Here is a 15,538-nt window from a genome sequence, read left to right as displayed (position 1 = left end):
GAAATCCCGCAATGATGAGCATGAGTCATTTTTTATACATTTTAAACTGACAAGCCATGAACTAAAGCTGTATTTTTATTTTTATTTTTATTTTATTTGTTTGTTACATCTATATAACACCTTTTATTTCAAGGAGCTCAATACAAAGTACACGGTTCTTTTCTTCCCCGTTTCATTCTCACAAGAACCCTGTGAGGTAGGTTAGGATGAGAGACCGTGACTGGCCCAAGGTCACCCAGTGAGCTTCAAGGCTGAGTGGAGATTTGAACCCTCATCTCCCAGGTCCTAATCCAGCACTCTAACCATTATGCCACACTGGCTCCTCTTATGACACCCAGATAGCAATTTTTACGAAAATGCAATCTCCTTGAATGCATCGTGATTTGAGCTGAGAAAAAAACAAAATCCCTTGTTTCAAATCCATCACAGGTGTGCTAAAAGAAAAAGGCAGAACTTATCTGTATAGCTTATTCTGAATGACAAATTTTCTATCATAAAGTGTTTTTGTAAAAATAAATAAATCCTTGGCACGTGTATTAATTACCACTGTCTCTTTTGTTGCTGTGCTGAGAAATATTTTTAACCTGAATACACACGCTGTGCAAATGAGATTTCAATGTCATCCTTGATTACCCAGCCATGTATGTGACATATTAAGTTGATTTTTATTTATGTATCCAGTATAATGAGCTATTTTATTTTATGGAAATGGCAGCAACATGATTCTTTCATTAGCACACATACAAAGAAAAATAAAGAAGAAGGCGCAAATGAGGGCAGAAGATTGCGATCATAATATAATGAAGTGTTACTGTGACTATGTTACGAATCAAAGCCAAGGTAAAGCTTTGTGGTTTCTAAAGAACAAATTGATTTCATCGGATTTCATCGGCGCGGGGACCATACGAAGCTTCCTTACACTGACCCAGACCATTGGCTCATGTACATGAGTATTGTATGTACCGACTAGCAGTGGCTCTCTAGACAGGTTTTGAACCCAGGAGCTTCTGAACGCAAAGCCCATGCTCTGCTACTGAGTTACGGCCCTCCCCCTTGAAGAAATATACAAGTTTCCCCCCTCATTGGAACCGGAAAAAAATGACAATCTAGGAGGACTCTCATTACGTTCAACCACCTGGTGGACTATAAGAGAAGCCCTTCCCTAGTTACTTTCTTGTGTTGAGTTTCCAATCTTTTGCTGCTCCCAACACTGCAATGTCTACAGACAACTCCCAGTACAATGTCCCATCAATATGCTAATAGCATAACTAGGACAGAACATCCAAGACACTAACAAGGGGAAACGTGAGTCAAATGAGTGATGCGGCAGCAGAAAAAGGGGATGCCATGTCCAGTGTGCAGAGGAAGGCAACCAATCTTGGGGCTAGAAACCAAGCGTTATGAAGAATGGTTGAAGGAACGTTCTTTCATATGTGGTGGACCTGTAGAAGAGTATTGGGAAATAATCCATAATGAATTGATTAACATTTTTAAAAGTACCTTTCAAAAAACAACAACCCAGAGTCCTTTTTGTTGGGGATAATTCAGATGGAAATTCCCAGGTGTCAAAAAAGGTTATTTATGTATGCCACTACCGCAGCCCGTGTTTTGTTAGCCCCAAAATAGAAAATGAGTGAGGTCCCAACTTAAACTGATGGAATATGTGCAGCTTGCGGACCTAACATATAGAATAAGAGAACAAGAAAAACATAAAGAAGATTGGAAAATGTTTATTGAATATATGGAGGAAAATTGTGTACACTTGAAAACGTTGGCAGCCTTAAGATAAAGTCAACAGTGTAAACAAATTTTGATAGAAATAATTATGGAATACTGAATGGTTTAATTTATGTAAAATATGCAGGGATTTGTGATATACACAATGAACCATGGAAAGAGGAGAAGGGAAGTCACTGACATTTTAAGGTTGTTTAAATGAATATTATATATATATATTATATTCTGTTTAAAATTTAGAATATATATAAAAAATGGTTGAAGAAGCTGGGTATGCTTAGCCTGGAAAAGAGAGAGAGATATGAGAGCCATCATCCAATATCTCAAGGGCCCTCCCATGGAAAATGAAGCAAGCTTGTTTTCTTCTGCTCTGGTTGGTAGGCCCTGAACCAATGGATTCAAAGGGACTAGCCTCTTTTTAAAAAAAATAATTTTAAAAAAAGATTTTCTCGTGTAACAATTTTTTTAAACAACAACAGCATCACCATCATATAATACAGTACTATTACAATAAAGTATAAAATGTAAAACATATTTAAAAAAAAAAACCGTCAGATGAAATCTAACACACTATACAGCCACAGGGATCTTAATATATAACAACAAATACTGAGGGAGGAGGGATCTGATTATAAAATAAAAATAAAGATTCATTCCTCTGCCAAAATTCTGAAGAACGCAAAGGTTAGGTAGCTTTCAGAGAAGTTTCAACTCCTGGTGGGAGAGAGAGGTGAGGACACAGCTGAGAAAGCCTACTTTGAATTCTGACAGAATTTTGACAGCTCTAATTTCTTGGGTAGGTGGGAGATTCTGGGGAGGTGATCCAGGGATATTAATGTGTGAAGAACCTCCTATTATTAGCTTCAAAGGCCATGGCAGTAGTAAAGTTGATATTATTAGCTTTCTGCATTTCACACATGATTTTGTTTTTCAGGTGACGGAGCACATCTTGCAGTGTGTGGCCACAGAGTGTATTTCTGCACTACTAAAGGCATGTTTCAAGCATGTGCAATGTAGCTGTGCAGGGGCCCCAGTAAGAATAAATAATAATATTTTTTTATTTATACTCCACCCTTCCTGGTTCAGAAAACCGGGCTCAAATTTAAAACACTTAATTGATGTAACAACAAAAAAACCAGCATAAAATACAGTATAAAACGTGAATAACAATAAATTCAGAATTCAAAAATCAGTTTAGGGGGGAAATCCATCCAATAAACACTGGAAGATCACCAGGGCTAGCTGGCTGAATTAGTCCTATTTGGGCCAGTGAGGAAACCAGGGGAGAATTAGCTATGGGATCCCAGAGCGGTTAATCTTCATAAAAAGGGGAGGGGGAGGGAAGGAAGGGGAATAGAAGATCAAGCTAAGTTCAAATTGAAAGCCAGGCAGAATAGCTCTGTCTTACAGGCCCTGTGGAAGGAAGTTAAATCCTGCAGGGCCCTGGTCTCATGGGACAGAGCATTCTACCAGGTCGGAGCCATCACTGAGAAGGCCCTGGCGGAGGATAATCCAGGACCAAACCCACTCTCCTGGCCTCTGACTTACATGCGATCATTGGCTCTGTGTGCATATGCTGGGGTGGGGAACCTCAAACGCAGGGGCTGAATGTGGCCCTCGAGGCCTCACCATGTGGCCCTCATCCTCCCCAGACCACACCTCTCCCCGGCCTTGCTTTGCACCTCTAGGATTTTTCCTAGGCTAGATTGTGTAATCAAACTCTAATAAGGCCTCTTGCTTGCCTGGATAGAAGACAAGAGTGGGTTGTGAGAGACTGTGTAGAAACTACCGTATTGTCAGGCTTCGGGGAAGTGGCTCCCTCCCTCCCTCCCTTTGGCCATGGATAAGCAGAACAAAGCAAAAAATAGTCTCTTACCAAATAAAGATATTTTAATGACCACAGTGAAAGAACAAAGAGTCCATTCTTGGAGTAAAGGTGCTCCCAATTAAGGTTTCCACCCACTTCCCCCTGAGTCATCTTCATCACTTCCTTGTGTTGCAACCTGATCTCAAACACAATGTGCCTTCTGTGCAACTACCTTATCTAATCTCATTGACCTTGGACTGATCAGCTGGACACTTTCTAGCAAATCAGAATCTGTTAACTCTCTCTCTCTTCCAGTTCTTCACTTTGCTGTTCACCACCCAGTTCTTCCCAACTTTTGTCTTCTGAACTATGTCCCTCTGTGAACCACTGTTCCAAATCTATATTGTCCCACTGCTCCTGGGAAGAGTCAGGATCCTGATCAGGAGGGGGAGGCTCCCACCATTCCTCATCTGTGCAGCCATCCTCAGCATGGTCCCTGACACATACTGTACAAACGTAAAACTTATATCCAGTGCGCCGCCCATTTTTGCTTTTAGCGCACCTTTGGCTTCTGACTCCCAGAAGGTAGCGCAGAGAGGAATGTGGCCCATAGGGTGATATATGGCCCCGCTGTGGGTTAAACCACAGAGCCTAGGACTTGCCCATCAGAAGGTCAGCGGTTCGAATCACCGCGATGGGTTGAGCTCCCGTTGCTCGGTCCCTGCTCCTGCCAACCTAGCAGTTCGAAAGCACGTCAAAGTGCAAGTAGATAAATAGGTACCGCTCCGGCGGGAAGGTAAACGGCGTTTCTGTGCACTGCTCTGGTTTTGCCAGAAGCAGCTTAGTTATGCTGGCCACATGACCCGGAAGCTGTCTGCGGACAAACGCCGGCTTCCTCGGCCAATAAAGCGAGATGAGCGCCCCAACCCCAGAGTTGGCCACGACTGGACCTAATGGTCAGGGGTCCCTTTACCTTTACCTTAACCCTGATGTATAGAGCTTAGGCACATAAGTTCTGTATTTGTGTAGGTTATCTCCATGCGCCGAGGGACCCTGTCAAATCTGGTTCTGAACAATCCGAAATTGGATTGTCTTCTGCAATGTTCAAGCTGCTTAATCACCCAGTAGGGACCGACACTGGCATGCCTCTATTAAAAAACATCTGCAAGGACTGTACACTAACGTCCACCTCTCAGTTGCCAGCTTGCCATATGGTTCCTGATTATATGGGACATGAAATTGGGTACAGGCCAACCCAGTGCATTGCTAGGGATGACGCTCTCTGTGAAGGTACCGGGATTTGTATTCTGATGACTATGTACTGTAACTGAGGAGCTTTCATTGTCCTTCCCAGTATTATTGCCCTATAAAAATGGATAAATGGCTCAGAACTGCTGCTCAGCCATGCATATAAATGGTACTTTAAACCCTAACTGGAACGTTTATGTCTAAACATTTGGTCGCAGTTAAATGAATGGTAATTGGCTTAACAAGGATCTATAGAGATGTAATTGATATTATTGAAATTCTTCCAAAAGAGAAGGGGGTGGGGAAAGCACTGAAAATAAATGGCCTCACTCCATACAGATTTTGTGAAGCATGCAATAAGTTGATATCATAGGGGAAATCACAGTCCATCAAATTTCCTAAGATTGCCTGGAGCAAGGACCTAGTTGCCCTCTAGATGTGATGGTCTCTTAACTCTTACCAGTCCGAGCAAGCATGGCCTGTAGTCAGGGATAATGGGAATTGTAGTCTAACACATTGAGGTGAGGGAGCATCAGAGTGCCTTTGGCCTACAGAATATGCACATAAGAACCAGTTTTTATATTATTATTATTATTATTATTTAAAAAAAGGTTTTTCAGGCACATATTGGATCCTCAAGTAGTAAGCCCAGGATCCGTTAGAAGCTGCAACAAGTTGATTAGCCTGAAAGTCTTCCTCTGAGACTTCCGGGGTGGCGCCACCGGCAATGGAGGACTCCCTCTGAACTGGAGGGAATAGCTCCGCGGGAAACGGGTCTTCTCTGCTACGGCGAAGCGGGGATCCTTTTAAAAATCACAGGCGGATGAAGCCTGTGACCATGGGACTCGGCGGGCACCTTTAGCGCGCCCCCAACCCGCTAAGGAACCCACTAACGGGCTCCAAAGTGAAGGGGGGAAGTGGCGCGGTGCTGTGAGTCAACTGCTATTTCCGTGGAGCGAAGCCGCATAGCCGTTGCCGGAGAGCGCTGCCTTTTTCCTGGGACAATTTGGACTTTAAAATAAGCACCCGTGAGTACTTAGATTTTGAACAATTGGACATTAAATAAGGACTAGTGAGCAGGAAAGAATTGGATTTTAAAAACCTACTCTAATTTGGTACGGAACGGGAAGGTCTAAACAGGAAGTCAGCCTTCCGTTCTTTTGTAAACAGAATAAAGCAAAGACAATTTAAACTAGAGCTCAGAAAATCGTTTTTAAAAGATTGGATTTCACCATTTAAAATTGGGGAACCCCCCTTCGACAACAGGAGAAGGGGGGATCTTTTTGGACTGTTTAAAGTGACTTTAAAGTAAGGTAACTTTCCTCCGTCCTGATCCTGGAGCGGGGTGTCAGGACTGACGTTTGAAGTTCATTGACCAAAGACAAGTGTTTTTGACAGATAGCTAAAAGAAGAGAAACATAGGGATTCCACTGTTCCCTTTCACATTTTAAAGGAATATATATGGACAAAGTATCTTAAAAAGGGAAACTTTGTTGCAAGAACAAATAGAAGTTTTCCCCCTAGAGGGAGTCTGTGAAACTGTAACTAACTCCAGGGAGCCGGCAGATTACAACCGTGGGAACAGGCATCTGACCTTGCAGGACAATGTATTCAGAAGCTTTGTTGTGTGCTCTCTATAAAACAAATGCCCTACTGGAACAATTACATGAGAAGGTGAATTGGATGACAACTTCGACTAGAAATTTTGAACAGGCAGTGGGAAATTTTGAACAGACAGTGGGAAAATATGTGGAGCCCACTCAGGAATTAAATCAGGAGTGTGTCTTGACAGAACAGGCCCAACAGGAATATGATTTTTCGGATTTGACAAATGAACTTGGAAAAAGCCAGATTTGGAAAGGAAAAGTTTGGCTTGGCTTGGAAATGGGGGGCTGGATTGACCCCCCTATGCTGGGATATTTGGACTTTTCAAATATGGCAACGGGCCGAGAGATGTTTGGGACTGTGGGGGCTCTTAATTCTGGAGGGTCTTTGAAACATGCTTTTAAATACTACATGGAATTCAGTGTTGAACATGGAAAGGGGGCTGATCTGTCGAGAAGGGTTAAAAACATTGTCAAGCTGGAGTTACCACGAGCAGGAGACAAGGGAAAATACAGTTACAAATATGAAGAAGAGCTGCGGAAGGGACATGGAAGAGACTTGAGGGCCTCGGATATAGGGTTGCCATGTTAATGGGCTAGATCGACGGGATAATAAGGACTGACAAAACCCGGAACCAGGAGGAAGGGACGTTGGATGAAGATTGGATCTGTTTGTATCTCTTTTCTCTACCATTAGAACTGCTTTATAAAATTGATGAATGTTAGAAAAATGTTGGAATGAAATTACTTGGCTTTAGCAAAGATGTTTAAAGAATTATGAAAGAATATTATGGTTAAGAGAAGTTGGTAAGGATAAGATTTAAGCTTTAAGCTTTAAGGTTTATTTTATTATAGAAAGATAAGACTAAAACAGTTTAGGGTAATGCAATGACAGAATATTATAAAACATGGAAAGGATTTGCTGGGATAATTAATAACTAGGATACAAAGAAAGGGAGGAGGAGGAGGTCTAAGAAAGAAGGCAATGACAATTAAGGATCTGAAAATAATGAATTTGTTTTTAAATGTTTTTAACGGTTTGTGATGTATTTTTGTATTTTTCTTTTTTTGTCACTTTTTATATTTTGGATCTTTACTCATATGGTGGGAAGGGGTTTTTTTTTTCTACTTTGTCAACTATTTTTATTTTGTACTTTCTTCTGTTTCTTTTTTATTTTTTATTTTTTGTAACATTTTGAAAATTTCAATACATATCTTTTAAAAAAAGAAGAAGAGAGTCTTCCTCTGTGGATAAAAGGCTCTTTCAACTCTTTCTGCTGGACTTCCAAATTAGGTTTTGGAAGTTCAGGGGAGCGGAATCAGGTTCAGCCACAGTAACTCGTGCTCTTTTCTTGGTCCATCCTAACCATGTGGTGGGTGAGACTATATTTTTTTTTTTAGGGGGGGAGAACGAATTCCTATGCCCCACAAATAACGCAGAGATGCATTTTAAATAAACGCACACATTCTACTCATGTGTAAACACCAGGCAGGCCCCACAAATAACCCAGAGATGCATTTTAAATAAAAGGACACATTCTACTCATGTAAAAACACGCTGATTCCCGGACCATCCATGGGCCGGATTGAGAAGGCAATTGGGCCACACTTGGCCCCTGGGCCTTAGATTGCCTACCCATGGTATATACCATATACCAAGCTTATGTATTCACTGAGTAACACTGGCATTCTTCTCATTTTCAGCCTGCAAAAAGAGGAACACCTACATCAGAGGCACGTCCATTTACAATGGACAAAAAACATGGTTTACCGTAATTAGCCGGCAAGAACAAGTATCTTAAGCAACAGGAGTGCTTTTTAATGCTTCCAAGAACCTGAATCCCACCAGAGTGTCTCAATAGGTATGAAGTGGATTAAGTTTTTTATTCCCCTCCCACGAAACTACAATTACTTCCCAAATTGCACTAGCAGCAACAGCAATGTCAATGCAATCAGTAGCACACCGGCAAGCCCTGTGATTATGCCTATTGATTCCGGGGCACTGTAATCTATAGTATGTAATTCTGATCTCGTGTCACTACCCATTTGTTTTAGTTCACCAAGGATGGCAAACCAATGCAGCCGAGCACAATGCCTGCGCTGAGAAACTGCTAATTGGCAGCGTGCCGACAGCTATCAGCGGGACTGACGCGGTGACAGTTGGTTGGAGGGCCCACTCGTCACCTGTGTGCCTTCCCCAGATCTATTTAAAGAAGCAGGTTGGGAAGGCAGCAATACACACGCGAGTTGCTTCGTCTGTAATTGGGTGTTCTGCATCTGCTCCTAGACGTTGCTGGTGCAAAGGATGGTTAGAATAGCTGTGGCCGAGGAAGTCGGATCATGAGATCAGCACGGCCCGTGTGCAGAAATCTCGCTATGGAAATTCTAGGTGTTTTACATGCATTGCTAAAAGTAATGAATGCCTTCTGAAAATATGCCGAAGAAGTGCTCAGGTTTCCTATAACAGAGAGAGAGAGAGAGAGAGAGAGAGAGAGAGAGAGAGAGAGAGAGAGAGAGAGATTGCATACATTTCCACATTTGCAAAGTTAAGTGGAACTGACTTCCCCTTAAGGAGCTTAACAGGATGTATGATGGTTTCTGATTCAGTGATAGTCAAAGTTCACATGCTCAGGAAACTCTTCAAATACTGACATTAGGACTTAAGGCAGCCGGAAACAGACAGAAACAGCGTTGTTTCAGATATGGCTAGTTCTGGGATTAGATCAACCCTTTTGGAGTCGGCTCCCCAAGAAAGATAGAGGAAGTGGGGAGGGGGGACGACCTCAGGCCTGGAAGCCAAATGCACCCACCCCCACCCCTCTCTATTTGGCCCTCAAAATGCTCCCTGGGTTACAACCTCCACCAGGCCTGTCTATGATCACCTAAAGTGGTTTTGCCCAACTGAAATGGGTCCTTCAACTGTGCTAATGCTCCAGTGACTAAAATGAGGAACCCTGGGTGATATCCAGCTACGTCTTACTCAGGGCGGACCCGCTGAAATTGATGGTTCAAATTTAGTTATAATCATGAATTTCAGTGGTTCTACTCTGTGTAACCCTTCAGCTGACTGCCACCCCCTTTGTCCAGTTAACTTGCCTAATTCTCTATTGTATAAAATGCACTTCACAAAACATAATGAGCTAATTAAAAACCGAGGCACTGCATGTTTAGTTTTCTTACTTAAATGAGTTCTGAGGATACAAGAATGTCAGATTTTTTTAAAAAAACCACATTAAAATAATAGAGGTTTTGACATCTTGTTAAGCAAATCATGTTCCCATCTTTACTTTCTACCATTATTTAAATGAAATGCAAAATAAGTCTCATAAAGGCATATATCATAGGTTTTTTGGAACATCTAGTGTCATAATGGTGACCACAGTAATTGACACCTACTCTGCTGAACGAGAGTTTTGGCTTCAGCTCTGGTTGACCACAGCGGTGGCAGTTGACTCTGCTTTCAGAATCAAAAGCTAAAGTGTCTGGTTAGATAATGAAAGAGATAATGAAAATTAGCAGTAATGAGAGAGAGAGAAAGAGAAAAATGACTGCTGCACATTCCAGAAGTATTTTGTGAAGATCAATTTCATGCCAATTGCCTTGAAACATCTTTTTGTGTGTGCGAAATGATCAAGTCCTGAAGAATGTGTGGTGGGTAACATGTGAATGATCTGATTCTTCGGCCACATCAGCCTATGGAAGAGAAGCACAATAAGAACATAAGGAGAGCTTGCCGAATCAAGCTTGTGGCCTATCTAGTCTAGCATGCTGTTCTGTTTTTTGGTTGGTTGGTTGAAAGTTGCTTTGGGTTAAATACTCTTTGTGTATGTGACAACAGCCACACGGATGCTACTAGCCCGAAGGCGGAAAGAAGATAAAGTCTCCACCAATGAGGAATGGCAAATCAAGCTGTTGGACTATGCCGAAATGGCAAAACTAACTAGAAGACTCAGGAACCAAGAACAACTAAACGTCAATAAAGAATGGGAAATCACTTTATAATTTATCTAGGAGATCATTGTAAATAGATGAAAACACTAGCAGGATTTTAATAACAATTGTAATGTTACGAAGATTATGGACAAGATGGAAAGATACAAAACATGGATTGTGGAATAATATGCAGTTAAGAGGACCCATGGAGGGGAAGGTGGGAAGTCCAGAAATTTGGAAAAATCTCTAAATATGGATATGTAATTTGGATTGTTATAAACCATTATTTGTAAAATCAAATAAAAATTATTACAAAGTAATAAAATAAAGGGAGCACTTCCCACAGACACACACAAAAGAAAGTTATTTTGGGTTGCTTCTTCTTTTTCTTTTTTTAAAGGGAGGAGCCTTGGTGGGCACCAAAGGAAGTATCTGAGGGTGTTGTGGTGCCCATGTGTAACACACTGGGGACCCCAGAATTGTCTTCCAGTCAAAAGCAGCCAGTACTAGGCTAGATAGACAAATGGTCTGACCTGAGGGACATCCAATTTCCATTGAACTGCAGCAAATCAGTACAAACTGTTCAGATTGTTTCACTTGTGCTTGGTTCATGTTTTTAAGCCAGTGAATTCTAGGCTTGCTGGTATTTTAAGGTAAGAAAGAAGATGAAGAAAACTGCAGCTTTTTCCTTGTGTATTGGTTTCCCTCCCTCTGGAAAATAGCTCCCCAAACTTTTGTTAGCTTAGAATGGCTTCTAGAGGCATAATGGGCAAGAGTGAAAAGCTGTAACTGTGGGAGAAGGTGTGTCAGGAAATTAATAGGTAGCACAGGCATACGTTCCAGCCGGGAAATGTTCCTGAGAGCCGTATGAAAGAATATATAGCAAAGAACAGACAACAAAGTTGGGCAGAAAAAAGTTGACAACAACTGTTGTTCTTTTCATTTTAGTGCTCTGTGGGTGTCAAAGCTTTTTAAATTTAGCGAAGTGAAAAGAAGCCAATCAGTTTCTTCAATGCCCTTCGCTGAGACTCCAGAATATAAGCAAGTGGATACATAAGTAAGTCCCAGGGCAGATGTTGCCATGCATATAGTTGAATGTTCTGTATCTGGCCAGTGATCAGGGATGATGGGAGTTGTAGTCCAACAACATCTGAAGTGCCTCAGTTTCCCCATCCCTGATTTAAGACTTTCAAAGTTAACACCAGCACTTTGAATTGGTCTCAGAAACATACCGTCAACTAATGCAGCAAACAAGACAAAAACAAAAAACAGTGTTAAGTGCTCAGACTTTCTGAGGTAGCCACATTTTGCACCAATTGAGGTTTTCAAACTAACTTTAAAGGCAGCCCCATGTAAAGTGTTCTAGAGTACTGCAGCTTAGGGAGGCAGGTAACTAATGAATGGGTAACAAAGGCCTAGTCTGGTGTTAGAAGCCTTTAGCATTTCAAACGCGAAATATTCTTACACTGAACACTTGGAATAGGAGTGGATAAAAATAAAAATATCAGAGGAGATAATGTATCTAGGGAGGCATCTTCTATATTTCCACTTGCTAAAGGTTGACTATCTCAAGCTCACAAAAGAAACCAATATTGTTGTTGGATTTCTTTCTGCTTTTTAAAAGGTTTCAAGGTGGGTTATCTGGGAACACTTGAATGCTTTCCCTTCTGACATTTATTCAAAGGACAGGGGGGAAAAATGTCAGAATGGCTTTTGGAGAGGTAAGTAGTGATTTAGTCCTTTCTTGCTATCTCAGAAAGGCCGGGTCTGTCACTATATCATTTGGAACAGATTTTCTAGCTGGCTTCTTGTCGCTTAAGCTTCTGAGTGCAATACGTTTGTGTCAATATTGCTGTCTATAAAAAAATGAGATGGGGAGGGCTCTTCTAACTGTAGGATGGAAAGGCAGAAAGAGAAATGATTGTTGCTGTTACAAAGGGGGGGAAATTGTTCACAAAAGGTCGCTTTGAAGTGTTTCCTATCTGAGAATGCTGTGTGAGGTCCAAAGTGCTCTGTAACTGTAGCACTACTGTTCTGAACAATAATATTTCAGCTGTGGTTTAACTAACTTGGGTAAGTGGCATTTTAGTTAGAGAAGAGAACTGAGTTTGGTTACAGCCTCTGCTTCCCTTGCCTGTTTCATTTCTTCTGGAGTGTTTTGGGTCTTCCCACAGCCTTGCATCCTCCACAAAAGGGGAGAAATTCAATATGATGTGCCTTTAAATTTATTTATTTCATACACTGTGTGTACTGCTTGATTATATCTCAAAGCAGTTTAAAAAAATAAATAAATGTGAACTTGCCTAATTCTCATGTTCCAAAACAATATGAGAACCAGAAATTTCCTTCATAAACTTGCACTTCTCTGAATTTCGCCGGGCTGTTCTCCAGCCAAGTGATGCGTACAAAATTGCATGTGCTAGCATAATGTATCCGTGTAAATGCATATATTAATGGGAATAAATGCATGATAGTAAGGGAAATTGCTTTGCAACAAGGTGTATATTGGGATAAATTCACAGTAAAATGTTGATGGCCTGATCTGGGCCTGACCTGATCCATCTCATTCTTTTTATAGCTTTTAATGATGGACATATTTTTAATTGCTATTTTGATACTTTAATTCATTTTACCAGCTTTATTGTTGCTTTTACTGGTAAAGTGTGTGGCTTTCTTGTTCTCATCAACTTGTTACTTTTTAGCTTTGTTTGTTGCATTAGCTGCCTTGAGGCTAATGTTGGGAACCTGGGGTATAAATCTAATGCGTAAAGAAATCTTGCAAGAGCCAATAGGACTGTGGTGCTCCCAAAATATTGAGTGCATGAATAAAAAAAAATCATTAGGGAAAATAGTCTTGAAGAAGCAAATTGCAATAGAGAAAGGCTGAAGGGTGCAATTCTTAATCCACCCACCTCCCATCAATCTGCCATTTGTTCATGGCAACTTTGTCTCTACAAGCTGCTCTTTTCTTGCTTGGGAAGTGCATTTGCCAGGTTACAGAAACACCTTTATCCCAGGAGTGTGTGGAGTGGGATGGGGATATGGAAGCAGCACGGGAGAAGTTGAAAAATGGTGGGCAGGAAAAGGGTTAAGTACTACCTAAAGTAAAGGTAAAGGGACCCCTGACCATTAGGTCCAGTCGTGGCTGACTCTGGGGTTGCGGTGCTCATCTCGCTTTACTGGCCTAGGGAGCCGGCGTACAGCTTCCGGGTCATGTGGCCAGTATGACTAAGCTGCTTCTGGTGAACCAGAGCAGCGCACGGAAACGCCGTTTACCTTCCCGCTGGAGCGGTTCCTATTTATCTACTTGCACTTTGATGTGCTTTTGAACTGCTAGGTTGGCAGGAGCAGGGACCGAGCAACAGGAGCTCACTCCGTCGCGGGGATTCGAACCGCCGACCTTCTAATCGGCAAGTCCTAGGCTCTGTGGTTTAACCCACAGCGCCACCCGCGTCCTGGATAAGTACTACCTACCCCACTCCAAATGTCCCCTTCCCAGATCAGCCATTCTGTAACAGCAGCAGCCATCTCATCATTTACTACGCCCATTTGTTTCTATTAAAGCTGTACTTAAGGTCTGACTCTGTGTCCATCCTTCTAGGATTTCTACAACATGAGCCTTTTTATCACCCCTCAAGAGCTGCTTCTTCAGTCTGGTGTTCTGCAAAGCAAATCCCGTTGCTTTTAAAATCCTCTTTTGCTGAGTCTTACGCTGCCGCGGAAACTTCTCAAGTTCTTACCTCTGCATCTTCCTGTGCCTCACCAGCGTCTTCATAAAATCATGGTGGCGTGTAAATATTTTTATGTTTTCTCTGGCAACGTATATCACTGCGGTTTCCATAGTAAGAAACATGTTATTACACTAGTAAATACAGCTTGCATTCCAGGCTGCTCCCCTGGCATCCTTGGATGTTACAAGTGAGAATTGTAAGAATGTCTTGTTTGCAGGGTTTTCCAGTAATCAGAGTGCCTTGAACATTTTCTGCACAAAATTTCAACTTTCTACCTATACTGGAAGTCCTATAATCATTTGGAAACTGAGAGAGTGAGGCCTCAACCATCTCAAGAACTTAAGGAGAGCCTTCTGGATCTGGCCAGTGGCCCATCTAGTCCAGCCCCTTTTCTCACAATGGCCAGTCAGATGCCAGTAGGAAGTCTGCAAACCTTGGTGGACGTGCCCAAAGATTAAGGCTTTCTGGGAAATGATATATAATGAACTGAAAAAGGTATTTAAATATACCTTTCTGAAGAAACCAGAGGCCTTTCTCCTGGGCATAGTCGGCCAATTGGTGCCAAAGAAAGACAGAACTTTCTTTATGTACGCAACAACAGCAGCAAGAATACTTATTGCAAAGTATTGGAAGACACAAGATCTACCCACTTTGGAAGAATGGCAGATGAAGGTGATAGACTATATGGGACAGGCAGAAATGACTGGCAGAATCTGAGACCAGGGAAAAGAGACAGCGGAAGAAGATTGGAAGAAATTCAAGGACTATCTTGGGAAATATTACAAAATTAGTGAATGTTAGAATGATGTTGGATAGAATTTAAGTGGTTATCAGCTGTAATGATTAGATAATTGGGGGGGGGAGAAAGAAAGGTGTAAAATTAAGTGAAAATTAAGGGCGAGGATTTGCTGAATGAATAATTTGAATTGGAATACAAAAAGGGGAGGTATGAGGAGGTCTGAGAAGTAAGTTAAAAAAAATAAGTGAATGAAATTATATGTGTTTTTATTTTTGTATTTTTGTATAATCTCTGAAAAGTTAATAAATATATTAAAAAAAAAGGAAGTCTGCAAACCTGAACACAGTGGGACTCTCCCCTCCTGCCATTTTCAGGAACTGGGATTCAGAGGCATACAGCCTCAAACCGTGGTAGTTGAGCACAGCCATCATGGCTAGTATCCATTGATAATAATAATAATAATAATAATAATAATAATAATAATAATAATAATAATGTGGTACCTCAGGTTAAGTACTTAATTCATTCCGGAGGTCCATTCTTAACCTGAAACTGTTCTTTACCTGAAGACCACTTGAGCTAATGGGGCCTCCTGTTGCTGCCGCGCCCGTGGAGCACAATTTCTGTTCTCATCCTGAAGCAAAGTTCTCAACCTGAGGTACTATTTCTGGGTTAGCGGAGTCTGTAACCTGAAGCGTATGTAACCTGAGGTACCACTGTAATAATAATAATAATAATA

The 15,538-nt window shown here is 41.5% G+C and overlaps 1 long non-coding RNA gene across 1 annotated transcript; it reads left to right on the top strand.

Moving 5' to 3' along the window:
• The first annotated feature begins 8,111 nt into the window (after nucleotides 1-8,111).
• Nucleotides 8,112-8,916, top strand: LOC308586344. Its single transcript, XR_014007832.1, has 2 exons — nucleotides 8,112-8,258; nucleotides 8,452-8,916. It is a non-coding gene; the product is annotated as an uncharacterized lncRNA (long non-coding RNA).
• The last annotated feature ends 6,622 nt before the right edge of the window (nucleotides 8,917-15,538 follow it).

Source organism: Podarcis bocagei, assembly GCF_964188305.1.
Source record: "Podarcis bocagei genome assembly, chromosome: 4".
NCBI classification, from domain to species: Eukaryota; Metazoa; Chordata; class Lepidosauria; order Squamata; family Lacertidae; genus Podarcis; species Podarcis bocagei.
Note: the sequence above shows the minus strand (reverse complement) of the source record. Positions and strands in the feature narration are given on the sequence as shown.